The sequence below is a fragment of the Desmodus rotundus genome, chromosome X, assembly GCF_022682495.2.
Source record: "Desmodus rotundus isolate HL8 chromosome X, HLdesRot8A.1, whole genome shotgun sequence".
NCBI lineage: Eukaryota > Metazoa > Chordata > Mammalia > Chiroptera > Phyllostomidae > Desmodus > Desmodus rotundus.
In genome coordinates this window covers 20,874,739-20,889,324 of record NC_071400.1, presented here as the reverse complement: position 1 = coordinate 20,889,324, position 14,586 = coordinate 20,874,739, and the positions used below count along the sequence as shown (strand labels likewise).

The following is a 14,586-nucleotide window of genomic DNA, read 5'->3' as shown; positions in this document are numbered from 1 at the left end:
GAGAACATAGGCAGGGAAATCTCAGATATTCCATGCAGCAATATTTTCACCAATATGTTCCCTAAAGCAAGGGAGATAAAGGAAAGAATGAACAAATGGGACCTCATCAAAATAAAGAACTTTTGCATGGCTAATGAAAACATCAACAAAATGAAAAGGGAACCAAACATATGGGTAAATATATTTGCCAAAGATACCTCAGACAAGGGTTTGACCTCCAAAATATATAAAGAACTCACATGACTCCACCCCAGGAACACAAACAACCCAATTAAAAACATGAGCAAAGAATCTGAACAGACACTTCTCCAAGGAGGACATACAGAGGACCCAGAGACATATGAAAAGATGCTCAGCATCACTAGCCATCAGAGAGATGCAAATTAAAACCACAATGAGATACCACTTCACACTGGTGGCCACCATAACAAATCAACAAACAAGTGCTGGAGAGGTTGTACAGAAAAGGGAACCCTAGTACACTGTTGGTGGGAATGCAGACTGGTGTAGCCACTGTGGAAAATACTATGGAATTTCCTCAGAAAACTAAAAATGGAACTGCCTTTTGAACCGGCAATTCCACTGCTGGGATTATACCCCAAGAATCCTGAAACACCACTTCAAAAGAACCTATGAGCCCTGATGTTCATAGTAGCACAATTTACAATAGCCAGGTGCTAGAAGAAACCTAGGTGCACATCAGTAAATGAGTGCATCAAAAAAGTATGGTACCTTTACACAATGGAATACTATGCAGCAGAAAGAAAGAAGAAGCTCCTACTCTTTATGATAGCATGGATGGATCAGGAGAGCATTATGCTAAGTAAAATAAGCCAGGCAGTGGATGACAAATACCATGTGATCTCACCTATAAGATGAACCTAATCAACAAAACAAACAAGCAAGCAAAATACAACCAGAGACATTGAAATAAAGAACATAGCTACAGTTACCAGAGGTGAGGGGGGAGGGGATAACGGTGGGAAAAAGAGGAAGGGTCATCAAGGAACATTTATAAAGGACCCATAGACAAAGCCAAAGGGGGTTAGGATCAAGGGTGAGAGGTGGAGATGGGTGGTATGGGGGGAGTGGTGAGGAGAAAATGGAGATAACTGTACTTGAACAATAATGAAAAAAAGAGAGAAAATAAAAATTAAAACTGTATAAGAATTCTTTCTATAAAAAATGTGGCTATATTTGGACCCACTCTTTGTTTGCAAAAGCTTAGCCATGCATTCCTTAGATTATCTCTTGACAGTTTCTCATTCTTCATTGCAAGGGTTGTTGAATCAATGCAGGTATACTCAGAATATCCTGGTGTCAAACTCTCTCCCAATGATGATATAGAGGTTTCCAAAAAAGAAAACCATAACTACATAGCAAATTAGAAATGGAAACAAAGATATATAACTTGCAAAGGGGGATTATTTAGTAGTTTCATTGTTGGGAGTTATGACCCAGATTTGGGGAGTGTTAATCACACCCTCTTCAATGATATCACAAGCACTGTCACTTTACCAGTAGCTGCTGCACCACATAACATGGCGAAAGGCATCTTCTACTCTCTAAGTCTTACATAATTCAGTGAGGGATGAGTAGAGATAGTTGTTACTCCTCCGGCAGCAGCACCTGGATTTTCAAGTGCTTCAATTAAAACTCCCTGAAATGTGGAATCAAAAGCTTTGTTAAAGCCCGAAGTTAGGCCAACTCTCCTGAGTCTTTTATCCACTGGTTCTCTAGTCCTATCAGAGGAATCAGGTTGGCCTGCCACGGCTCATTCTTTAACCCTCAATTTTTCTATGACCCACAGTTATATAATTCTTAAGGCACTGCTTTGAAATGTCACTAAAAGCTTGGGATCCAGTCAGGTGAAAGTCAATCAGGTTTCAGTAAAATGAATGCTAAGGTTCTAACAAAATGACTTTCTGTTATTGTTTTGATTCTAACAAAATAACTTTACTTTATTGCTTTTAATTAAAAGTATCCCCATACTAATGTTTTAGCCACATAACAAGCACCATTTCTTCAGCAATCAGACTCGAAACACCTGCATTAGATGTCTTCTGAGAACTGTCAAACATTCTCACTTTACATCCTCTGAGTAACTAAGTGAAATCATGAAAACTTGCTTCTATATCTTAAGTCAACCACTCACTGCATCACATCTATGTCCCACTGAATCCCTACCATGAGTAGAATAAAAAAAAGTCTGTGTATTAGAAAACATTCAGATCATGACCAAGACTATTTTCAAAGTTTGTAAGCTCTCCTAAAAAAGATTTCTCTTTCTCTCCCCACCCCCCCCCTCTTTCTCTCTCTCGTATTCTCTCCCTCTCCCCCATACAACTGTCTTCCTGGTGCTGAGCACCATGCCCACCACATGAGTTGTTGAATGAATGAATGAATACTCAATAGGGCAGGAAGAGGTGACTCATTCTATTAACTCATGTAGTTATTAAAGACTTGACAGCTGATAATCAAGAATTAATGCCACAATTTAAAAGTTCTGATGCTGATTATATCAACATTACTGAAAATAATTAGATTTCAAATGCATTCTCATCACTTGAGTACTATACTGCAGGATGGTAAAATCTTGATCAAAGGGAATGCTAGGGGATTAGGAGGTTCTGATTAATAATGGTTAATCAGGAATTTTTTTCTTCTTCGTTTTGCATTTGATAATTTTACAAAATAATATATTAATCCATTTCCCTAGCTTATTAAGTAGATGACTAAGGATCTTACAGAGCCTCAGAGCCAGAGCCACGAACTATAAAAGGAGGTTAATAGTAGTATCTAACTCATTGGACTGTTAAATGGATTAAATCAGATCATATATGCAGAACAATCTGCATCAAATGTGACATAGCAGATGCTCAACAAATATTAACTGCTATTATTCTAACTTTGAATTCCCGATTTTAATTCATAGAATTGTTGATGTAGCATGTGAGGAGAGTAGTCTGCATTGGTATATCCTGATCGTAGGATATGCTCTACTTTCCTCATTAAACCCTTTCATCGTTGTTTGTACCTTTTTCTGACAGTTGAAGGAGTCTAGGAAAAAAATCTGATGTTTTGTTTAGCACTGAATAAGACTGCGATTTCAAGTACTTTCTGTGTATCCACCTCAAATATGATCCAGATATGTGAACTTGCTAATTCAGCATACCATCTCAGGACTCGTTTCTTACGGAAAAAGATCTCATATCAAGGAGAAAGAGACATCTCACTTGGTAAGTTGATTCACTGAATACAAATCCACATTTTATGTTATTTTCCAGGACACAATACAGTCTCCTAAGATTTCTAGTTGGAGAACATGAGCTAGAGAAATAGCAAAATCCTATGATACCAGTGCTTCCTAGCTACTTTTATTATATTATTTCATTCCTCCCTTAGGACAACACTAAATAAGCCAATAAATCAGGAAAGCAATACATACTTATAGGATCTTTTCTGTGTCACGTATATGTGATAATGTTAAATGTTATTTTAAGTAAAACTACCCCATTAAAACTATTTAAATTTTAAAAAGAAAGCCACTACTTTAATTTCAAGAATATTTGTTGCTCAAATTTCAATCACGACTTAAATGTAAAATATTATCAATCACCATACTGTACTTCTCACACAAACTACAGAATTTATCATTAAATCTCTCATAGAGGTATTTCTACCATTTTCTACTATACACAATGAAACTGAAGAGATATTAGATTAGAAAGAAACTTTTCAGCTTATGTAGTTCACTCATCTATGCAAAGCAGGAATCTTATCTATGAAGACCTGCAGGCCTAAATCCACTGGGCACTTCTTAACCTGGGGAGCATTCCTTGCAATGCTCCTGGGAATTCAGCTTGCTTTCCTTAACTTAAAACACACACACACACACACACACACACACACACACACACACACAAAACTACCACCTACTCTATTTGAGGGTTCCTTTTATCCTCCCAAAACTGCCTAGGATACATTTTGTTTGTTTAACTATTTATTACTTACAATCCTTAAAATGAGCATATGGGACGTCTAACTTTTTAAGGGTTCTACTGATATCAGTGCAAGAAAAATAAACGAGGGAGTCGCAAAGAATTAAGAGAGCAAAGTTAGATATTTTCTAAAATCTTATACATTTCTCATAGTCCTTACTCTTTTATTTCTGAGGATGAATTTAATAATAGTTTGAAACTTGACCATTCATTTCTTCTCACATCTTTCGCCTTCATTGTCAAAGCCTACAAAATGTATAGTTTGCCTAAAGGGAACACAAATTGATAAAATAAAGGAAAATATATAGTAAATTTAGTGTTATAGATTTCTGATATTTCTGTATCTTATTATGTTCACAATTAAACAAGTCCATGTGGTAATGTAATTTTCATCTAAAACCAGGTTGGCCAGTTGTTATTTCATGCCACGTCAAAATACAGATTATCTGACATAATAACACACCCGAGGCCACCTTAGAAAGTATGCACACTGGAGAAAGGTGGGGCTGGGGTCTTGGATAATGTCTTCTTACCCAATAGAACCAAGGAATTAAAAATCTCAGGCCCTGGCTGGTGTGGCTCAGTGGATTGAGCGCCGGCAGGCAAACCACAGGGTCTCTGGGTCGATTCCCAGTCAGGGCCTTTGCCTGGGCTGCGGGCCAGGTCCCCAGTAGGGGGTGCGTGAGAGGCAACCACACACTGATGTTTCTCTCCTTCTCTTTCTCCCTCCATTCCTCTCTGTCTAAAAATAAAATAAATAAAATCTTTAAAAAAATCTCAGGATGAAGTGTGGTTCCCAGTGAATCCTCCAATCTGCAGGTCAAGCAGTTCACATGCAGTGACGTGTGCCATACAGACGCAAATGGTTCCTGAGCGCTGGGGAGAGCATGGAAGAATTTTTATGATTGTTGTGAAAAAAGATCAATGATGTCTTGGTGCCCAGCTGCTGTAATAGTTACTATCACAATTCACTTTCAGAGCTTTTTACCATCAGGTCACATTAGGACTATCCTTCATGATGCAATCTAACACTTTTAATGAATGCCCCAGGTTATAGTATGGAAAGGTGAACCTGTGGGTCCTGCCACTTCTTATTTGTATCTGTGGCCCACAGACTTAAGATGGTATAGCCTTAGTAAAAAAGGCACACAATTCTATTTTGGATCAGTTCCCTTTAAAAGAAAATGGTTAGGTCCTGAGAAATTTGGTAAATTCAAATCAAGGCAAAATCCATCTCTGGGAGCCCCTCCTCCTTCCTCAGTTTAGCCCTGGAAACCTCTGACTTCATATTTTAAGATCTCACTACCTAGTGGTTCACCTGCTCCTTCTTAGGGAATACTTACAATCTCTAAAACAGTTGGACTGCAATATCACTCTCCAGCCACAGGGCTTAGCAGCCAAAACAAACAAACATTTCTAAGTTCCAGGTCTTAGCTGATGTCAAATGAAACGAAACATACTTTGTCAATTTTGTGAGTTCAATAATCTGTATAACTGGTATAGCTCCAGCAAAGTAACTGTAAAAAAAAAAAAACCAATGGGTGAGTGAAGATGATGGGGATGTGATGAGAAAAAAAAAGGCCAAAGGCCTCTTCTACTAAGGGGCTTGCTTGAATGGTGGTGAACGTTAAGAACTTTCTGAGCAAAATTTACACTTACTTTGCCTTTTTCAAGGTATAATATAGGTCACAGTGGATTTTCATTGACAGTGATCCTTCTGCAACTTTTAGTGACTCCCCAAACTACTTGGCCAGGCATTCAAGTCCTTCGTAATAAGACCACACTCATTCCAAACCTTGTTTCCTCCTGTGCCCCAGTTTGTACTCTACCTCAACACTTCTTGAACTTTACTGTGCACACATGTTCCCTGGGGATCTTGTTAAAATGCAGATTTTGATTCAGCAAGTCTGGGTTGTGTTCTGCTTTTCTAACAAGTTCCTAGATGATGCTGATTCTTGTGGGAATCAAACTTTGGACAGAAAAAGCTGACATTCTTGCAAAATGGGACTATCTAGAAGTCATTGAATGATTAATTTCCTACCTCTACACCTTTGGCTCACACTGTTCCTCCACCTACTTCTTGATTTCCAACCTTGAGAATACCATCCTCCCTTTAGGGTTTATCTCAGGTGTTATTTGCTTCATGATGCCTTTCTTTACCCAACTCCACCCAATCCAATACGTACACAGCAACAGAGCAGGGCCACCAAGGGAACCACCATTCACTGGCTGTTAAGAATGTGCTCTGTTCACATCCATTAACCCATTATTTTATTTTCTAGTTATTACTCTTATTTTACAACAAATAAAGGGAAACTTACAGAGTTTAAGTAAATGTCCCAAGGTCACATAGCTAATAAGCAGTAGAACAAGAAACTTGGGCTTTTAAATTTCTAAAACTCTATTCTGGCCCTTCATAGATCTTAATCTGTACCTTCCCCATACATTTTAGAGCATGACTTGTGTTACATTATAGTTCTTTGAGTACTTGTCTTATCCTTCCTTCCACCACCATTAAGTTGTAAACTCCTTGAGGACAGAATTCCCAGTCATTTTTAAAATCTCTCCTCCTCCAAGATGCCTTGCATTGTGCTTGGTACAATATTATGAGTACTCCAGAAGCGTATATTAATCTTAACTCAGCTAAAGCTTTCAGTGCACTTGTTGTATTTCCCATACCAGATGTCAAGCAACTTGCTTCTGGGGCTGTCATGAAGGAAAGAGGCAAGTATGATTTGGGGATTTGTTCAGCATTCCTGGATCCCCTCTATCCTAGGATTCCTGAAGACTCTTTGGGGAGTACTGGTGGACTATCATACATTCTACCTCTAAACTTGCCTCTACATAACTTCATTCTCCCTTTTTAAGAAGTGAAACAGTCCTTCCACTGAGTAAGATCCTTATAATAGAAAACACTGTAAAAGAAACCGCATATATGGGTCTTCTCTTAATAGTTATATGGAAACAAGGTTCAGATTCCTGCTTTACAAACTACAGTCAAGAAAAGGCAATCCCTAGAGAGCTATTGTCCAACACAGCTGATTTACCCAAATGCAGTCATTATTATGCTAAGTGAAATAAGCCAGGCGGTGAAAGACAAATACCATATGATCTCACCTATAAGTGGAACCTAATCAACAAAACAAACAAATGAGCAAAATATAACTAGAGGAATGGAAACAAGTCACCAGAGGGGGAGGGGGAGGAGGATAATGGGAAAAGAAAGGGAAGGGGCAAGACGAGGAAAATGAACAGAGGATTGGTGGGGGGAAAGGCGGGACAACTGTAACTGAACAACAATTAAAAAATGAATTAAAATTAAATAAAATGGAAAGTTCGGTTCCTCAGTTATACTAGCCATATTTCAAGTGCTTGATGGCCACGTGTGGCCATTAGCTACCGTATTACACAGCACAAAATAGAATATGTATTTCCATCATCACAGGTAATTTTCTGGACAGCCCTTCTCTGGATTCAAACCCACACCTGCACCTACTAGATGTGCCACTTACAAGGGGTATAAAACAAGTCACTTGATCTCTCTGAGACTGTTTCTGTACTATAAATAGGGATGATAACACCTCCCCCCACACCACTTACAGGAAAGTGAGGAAAATTAAATGAGAGAATGTATGTTTAGGGCCTGGCATATATTAGACACTAAATAAATGTTAGTTCACTTCTTCTACTCCAATCAGGGACTTATATAAACTTGCCTCATAAATGGAATAAGAAAATTAGGGTACTGTGGCTTCTTTGTACCCAGACTACATCCTATTTACAGCTTGGAAGATGTTAGTTTTGTATTCATTTTATAACTTTTTTCTTCCAGATAATACACAGAGATCAAGGTAAAACAAATGGGCGAAATAAGTAATTCTGGGAGTAGTCAGTGATTGCTCTTTGCTTGTACTATTTTTAGGAGAAGAGACTGTATTTGTCACCACCTTGAACTTTCCAACATGAAAGAACCATGTTTCCCCCTTACAACTGAAATGCCTCCTCCCAAAGCTTTAATCAGCGCTCAGTTCCAGCCGGGTACTGTATTATTAGGACACTGCTAACAGTGACACTAGAGCTGGAATGGAGAAGTACCATTTCTCTCTAAATCCGTGTTTTCCTATGCTCAGACAAGTTCTCTGTATTTTTTCCTGTGGGATTGATATATCCCAGGCCTGGTAAAGGTGAATTATTGGAGAAAACTCTGAACTAAATTTGTTAAGGTGTTTGAGTTCCATGAGCAGAAAAGCAAAATACATTATTTCCAACTTCAAGAAAAAGAATGCTTCAGGACTCCTTTCCCTTGTGCAATTTAAGGCTTGGGAAACAAAGCAAAATCATATTCCTCAATGAAAACAAAGTTCAAAAAAAATGTTGATTTGATAGAACAGTTCAAAGTGACAGATGGTGGACAGGTGATATATGATTTTCCTTAGGATAAAGTCTGGCGGTCTTCAGAGGAACTGAGAAGAGAAAGCCTTATTTTCCTGTGTTTAGCCCTGGGAACAGTGATAGCAACTGCTTTTCTCTCCCGTCTTTGCGAGTGGGGGATTACGAAGCTGGTTATTCATCAGTGCCTACTTTGTGCTGCCTCTAGGCCGTGCTGCAATTCCTGTTGACCAATTTTCTATTTGAGTGACAGGAACAGGGCAGGTTCTTAACACACTGACCATTTGGTTATCTGTTTCATACTTGTATGAGAATGTGCCCAGAGGTATTATATTATGGGCGTCTCTGTCTAAATAAAATAAATAATTGCAGATTTTAGAGCCTGAGGACAGAGAGCTGTTCTGGTATGGAAATTGGAGCCTATCTTCTCAGATCTGTAATGAGGTCTTCCCTTCAGGCTGATTTATTTCATAAAGCTGAGGTAATTATCAAAAGCAAGCACAGTTCTCCCTGCAGAAACCAGCCCACTGGTTTGGAAAACTAGCTAGTGGGCTGGATCTGGTCAGGAGCCTAAGCTGAGCCAGCCATTTCAGTAGGAACGGTTACTACACACAGAATACACCAGGATTCTTAAGAGAACAGTAAATAAATGGTAAAGAAGGTTCAGCAATAATTTCACAGGCTATAAGTGAGTAAAAATTGAAGTAGCACTCCGGTCAATTTCCATTTCAGTGCAGGATCCTCTGAATGGGAGAGTAAGAGCTGGAACTCTTTGTTTTTGAAGAGTAAATTTTATTAATTAATGTGAGGATATATGCATCCTTTAAGATTGATGAACTGCACTGCATGAATAACATTTTGTATCTTTTCCTTTTCCTCAAATGTACACAATAATTTCACCAAATTTCCTTTCTTCATTCATTCAGCCTTCATTAACTATTTATCCAATCACTGTGCTACAATTTTCATTACCTTCTAATTAACTAATGATGAGTTTATGATTTAGCATTCCCTAAAGATAGAACTCCACAAATACAGTAAATCTTCATTTACTTGTTCAAAATTTTTATCCTCCCTCTGTCCCCCACCCCATTAATTTTGCTATACCGTATTATTAATGTTCTGGAGTTATGCTTTCTGCACTCCTAATCCCATTTGGACTAGGTTTAAAGAATGTATGATCAACAGCTCTGCTGTTGGCTGTGATATTCAACGCAGAGAAGAAAACAGAGATTCCTGTAATATGCCAATGCATCTTTGTAGATCCAAACCTTCCCTGTAACAATTCTACTTCAGGAGTATCAATACAGGGAAAAATCAAGTGATTAATTCTTTAGAGAGGTCCCTGGGCTGAACTAAAAACACCAAAGGAGAAAGCTAGAATCTACTCCTTGAGAAGACAACGTGCCTGTAAAGAAATAGCCTGCAAATAGAATTATTATGTGTTTGAAACAACACATTTTTGAAACAAGTCTTATCATTGCTGTTGTATAAAAGAACACATGGAATCTAATTTTGCTCCAGTCTGGAGTCTGACTGAGGTATTCAATATGTACTGGAATAAATGAACCATTGAAATAATTTGACAGGTAGTCTCTCTTCTTATTCATCTAATTCATTCAAACAATTCTGTGTGCCAGTCAGTATACTAGGCCTTCAGATTTCAGGACTTGATAAGACAGTTTCTTTTCTCAAAAGGATCACAACCAGAAAGGGAGGCAGATACACAGAAAATCTGGCCCAAACTATTGCATCAGCATCATCTCCTGCCCCTTTGTTCAAATACCCTTTGTTTCATTCGTAACATCTCAAATTCCTCAAATATGCTACACTTTTTAATGTGTCTGAGCTATTTAAATTTATTGTGTGCTCACTTCAGCAGCACATAAACCAAAATTGGAGCGATACAGAGAAGATCAGCATGGCCTCTGCACAAGGATGACACGCAAATTCGTGAAGCGTTGCATATTTTTTTCAGTATTTCACCATTGAATATGATGCAGTTATTCTTTTCCTCCCTCCTTCCTCTCCATTTGCTCCTTCACCCTCTTCTCTCTCCCCTTCTTTCCTCCACTTTCTCCTTTCCTCTTCCCTCCCCAGCCCACCCTCTCCTCTTCCACCTGTCCTTCCTCCTTGCTTCCCGAGAGCCTCTGTTTTGCATTAGTTGGGGGCCACAGCTGGAGGCGGGGGAGGGAGCCCTGTGGACTGCCCTCTTCCCCAGCCACACCACCACCCAATGCCTGAGCATCTCAGGCCTCGAGGGAGGCCAGCTCTTTGTCCCACCAGGATCCATGGGGAGTGTGGGCCACGGCAGCTGCAGCCCCATGAGGAGGGGAGGAAGATGCCGGCTGAGTTGCTGATGATGATTGTTGCCTTTGCCAGTCCCAGCTGCCAGGTGCTCTCATCACTGCGCATGGCTGCAATCCTGGATGGCCAGATGCTGTGTGTCATGGCGACCATCTGGCCCTGGCCCTGGCCCAGGAGCAGATCAACAGGATCATTGAGGCCCCAGCCAAGGTCTGAATGGAAGTAGACATCTTTGAGTTGCCGCAGGACGGCCAGTATGAGACTGCGGACACCATGTGTCAGATCCTACCCAAGGGAGTCGTGTCTGTCCTGGGGCCCTCCTCCAGCCCTGCATGTGCTTCCACCATGGGCCATATCTGTGGGGAGGAGACCCCCTACATGAAGGTGGGTCCCAAGGAGATGCCTTGCCTTCAGTACCTTTGTTTCACATCTGTCAGCCTGAACGCTGGTAACGAGGACATCAGCCTAGCAGTCTCCTGAATCCTCAAGTCCTTCAACTACCCCTCAGCCAGCGTCATCTGTGCCAAGGCCCAGTGCCTGCTGCGATTGGAGGAGCTGGTCTGAGGCTTCCTCATCACCAAGAAGATGCTGTCAGTGAACATGTTGGATGATAGCCGGGACCCCAAGCCACTTCTCAAGCAGGACCATGACGACAAGGTGTCCACCATTATAATAGATGCCAATGCCTCCATCTCCCACCTCATCCTCTGTAAGGCCTCAGAGCTGGGCATGACCTCTGCATTTTACAAGTGCAACCTCACCTCCATGGGCTTCCCCATCCTGAACCTGGACAGGATGATGGAGGACTCCTAGAACATCCTGGGCATCTCCATCTTCAACACCTCGCACCCCTTCTACCCTGAGTTTGTGCACAGCCTCAGCATGCCCTGGAGGGAGAACTGTGAAGCCACCACCAACCCAGGGCCTGTGCTGTCGGCTGCTCTGATGTTCAAAGCCCTGAACATGGTGGTGGGTGCCTTCCAGGAGCTAAACTGCAGCCAGGAGATTGGTGTGAAGACGCTGGCCTGTACATGGGCCACCATCTGGCCCCATGGGACCAGTCTCATGAACTACTTGCATATGGTAGAGTATGATGGGCTGACCGGGTGGGTTGAATTCAACAGCAAAGGGCAGAGGACCAACTACATCCTATGCATCTCAGAGAAGTCCTGGCAGGGCCACTGTGACATTGGGGTATAGTACTCTAACCAGACCCTGGCCATGAACACCACCACCCTGGACATCAACCTATTACAGGCACTGGCAAACAAGATGCTGGTGGTCACAAACATTTTGGAAAACCCATAAGTCACACGCCAGCCCAACTTCCAGGCCCTGTCGGGAAATGAGTACTTTGAGGGCTTCTGTGTGGACGTGTTGCGGGAGCTGGCTGAGCTGCTGCACTTCCGATACTGCCTGTGGCTGGTGGAGGACGGGCTGTACAGGGCGCCTGAGCCCAGTGGCTCCTGGACAAGCATGGTCGGTGAGCTCATCAACTAGAAGGCACACCTGGCTGTGGCTGCATTCACCATTACTGCCAAGCAGGAAAAGGTCATCGGGACTTCTCCAAACCCTTCATGACCCTGGGAATCAGCATCTTCTACTGAATGCACATGGGGCACAAGCCCAAATACTTCTCCTTCCTGGACCCCTTCTCCCTTACCCTGTGGCTCTTCATGCTTCTCATCTACCTGGCCGCCAGGCTGAGCCACTACGAGTGGTATAACCCACACCTGTGCCTGCAGGTGTGCCCCCACATCCTGGAGAACCAGTACATGCTGGGCAACAGCCTCTGCTTGCCCGGCAACAGCCTCTGCTTGCCCGTCAGCAGCTTCATGCAGCAGGGCTTGGAGATCATGCCCCGGGCACTGCCCTTTCACTGCATCAGTGGAGTCTGAAAACTCGAGAGATTTGGTAGCACTCAGCTGGCATTTCTATCTGGTGTTGATGTCTGTTCCTTCAGCCTCGGTCCCCTCTTCCCTTCAATTATGTTCTGGCCTGGACTCCATAAGCACTTGGATTTGATACCTGTCTTTCAAGTAGCCTCTGGACTTCACTGCAGTTCATATAACCCTTCTTACCTCCTTTCCCTCATTAGAACCACAGAAAACTGAGGAGAATGCTTAGGAAAGGGAATGTTCTACTGGTTTGATTAGAGGACAGGCCCAGAGAGAGGGAGTGATTTCATATAGAGAATGCATTCGGCAGGGCAGGGCCAACCTGGGCTCCTGCCCCAGAGCCACTAGCCAGCCCTCCCCGCTGCCTGAGCCCAGCCCTGCACCCCACCCCTTGGTGACTTCTCAAGGAGCACTTCTTCCTCACCTCCTCTTGTCAGTCAGAATTCCTGCATCAACAGTCACCCAGCAGATGCTGTGCCGGCCCCTGCAAATGTGAGGCACTCAGGTGAAGAATCAGCCCTCAAGAGGCAGAGGAGCCAAGAATAAACAAGTAAACAGATACATAAACACAGGGACACCATATTTTATGTGAAGAACATGTGCCAAAATTTTGTTTAATTCAAAACTTGTTCAATTCGAGACTAACCATAATGGTGGTAGGTTTTTCTTTCTCCCAATTTAGAGAGAATAACTACCACATGATATTGTTTGCAATTCACTTGGTCCACTGGTTTTGAAAAAATATGTTGCAGTTATGGGTTTTTCATGAATCCCCTTCCTGGGCATTCTCTTGTCGCTTTGTTTTAGGTTTTTTTTTCCTCTTGTCAAGCCTGTACAGAAGCACTGGTTACAAAGAATCACTGAATGTTGGAAGTGGAAAGGACCTAAAGTTTATAGCCCAAATCTGCCATTATACAGATAGACATGAGGCCCAGAGATGCCACGTGTCTTATCCAAGTTTACTAGAGTTGTTAAAGGCAGAGCTCGGACCAATAATAATAATAACAACTATGATTTAGTACCTGCCAACTGAATGTCAGTTATTATGCTAAATAACATCATCTCATTTATTCTTTATATTAACCCTGTAAGGTAGGTACCATCATTTTCATCTTATAAATGAGGAAGCTTAAGCTTGGAGAGTTTGAAAGTTGTTCAAGGTCATACAGCTATTAAATTGATCATCTGGTGAGCCTGGTTGATCTTGTTATGTCAGAAAGTAAGGAGACTTTCAAATGCTTATAAAAGCTTGTCAAATGGAATAAACCAGCTTGAAGGGGTTATACTGGTGAAATGTATAACAATGTGAGCATCAAAAATATTTCATGGAATTGGTTGAAGTATTTAGAATTAATAATGATATATTATAAATCCATAATTCTATGCAAATAGTAATAAAACAACAAACTCATTTGTTACCAGAGGTAGTGGGTATAACATTAACTGTGAAAAATGGTAATTTTTCTCTTACTTTGAAAATAGGTTATTAAAGGTAAGTTAAGCATTTATCCCACATTTTCATTAGGAACTATTATCAGGACAAACAAATAAAACTTGTTGATGAGAAAAAGTCTTACTTATAGAGGGATGCCAGATAATAAATGTAGAGGAATAATAAAATTAGAAAATCAATTTATAACCCCTTAATGAAATAGTTGATTCAGGCAAAGATCAACAAAAGATGCTAAAACCATTTGGTGAAAGATTGATGGGAAATTGGTGTTTTACCTGTTTGCAAAATTTCACCTCACAGAATACTTGCTAAACAAACATGAGAAGGAAATTTAATTTTACAATTCTAGGGTCAGGCTATCATTATCTTAACCAAAGGACCCATCTTAGCTTTGCAAATATTGGGAGAACTAGGTTCATGTGCCTTCTAATATGATGAGATAGGAAGTAACCAGCATCACCTAAGAAGTATGTTTTTTGCCAAAAAATATTTAACTTCTAGTTAAAAGGAAGTAGAAGGGATGGAGAAATTATTCCAG

At 41.0% G+C, this 14,586-nt stretch overlaps 1 protein-coding gene, 1 non-coding gene and 1 pseudogene across 7 annotated transcripts in view; 2 read left to right on the top strand and 1 right to left on the bottom strand.

Annotated features, from left to right (window-relative positions):
* ENOX2 (ecto-NOX disulfide-thiol exchanger 2) overlaps positions 1–14,586 on the bottom strand; it is a 320,597-nt gene that overhangs the window by 191,390 nt on the left and 114,621 nt on the right. Inside the window, exon 3 of one of the 6 annotated variants that reach the window (XM_045200672.2) lies at positions 13,020–13,079. The exons of the other annotated variants lie outside the window; for them this stretch is intronic. The gene's annotated coding sequence lies outside the window, so the exon portion shown is untranslated. The remainder of the gene's footprint in view (positions 1–13,019; positions 13,080–14,586) is intronic. 6 annotated transcript variants of the gene reach the window in all.
* LOC112310924 (U6 spliceosomal RNA) lies at positions 10,257–10,363 on the top strand. The gene has a single exon (XR_002975428.1). It is a non-coding gene; the product is annotated as a U6 spliceosomal RNA (small nuclear RNA).
* On the top strand, positions 10,732–12,595 carry LOC112310352 (glutamate receptor ionotropic, kainate 5 pseudogene; annotated as a pseudogene).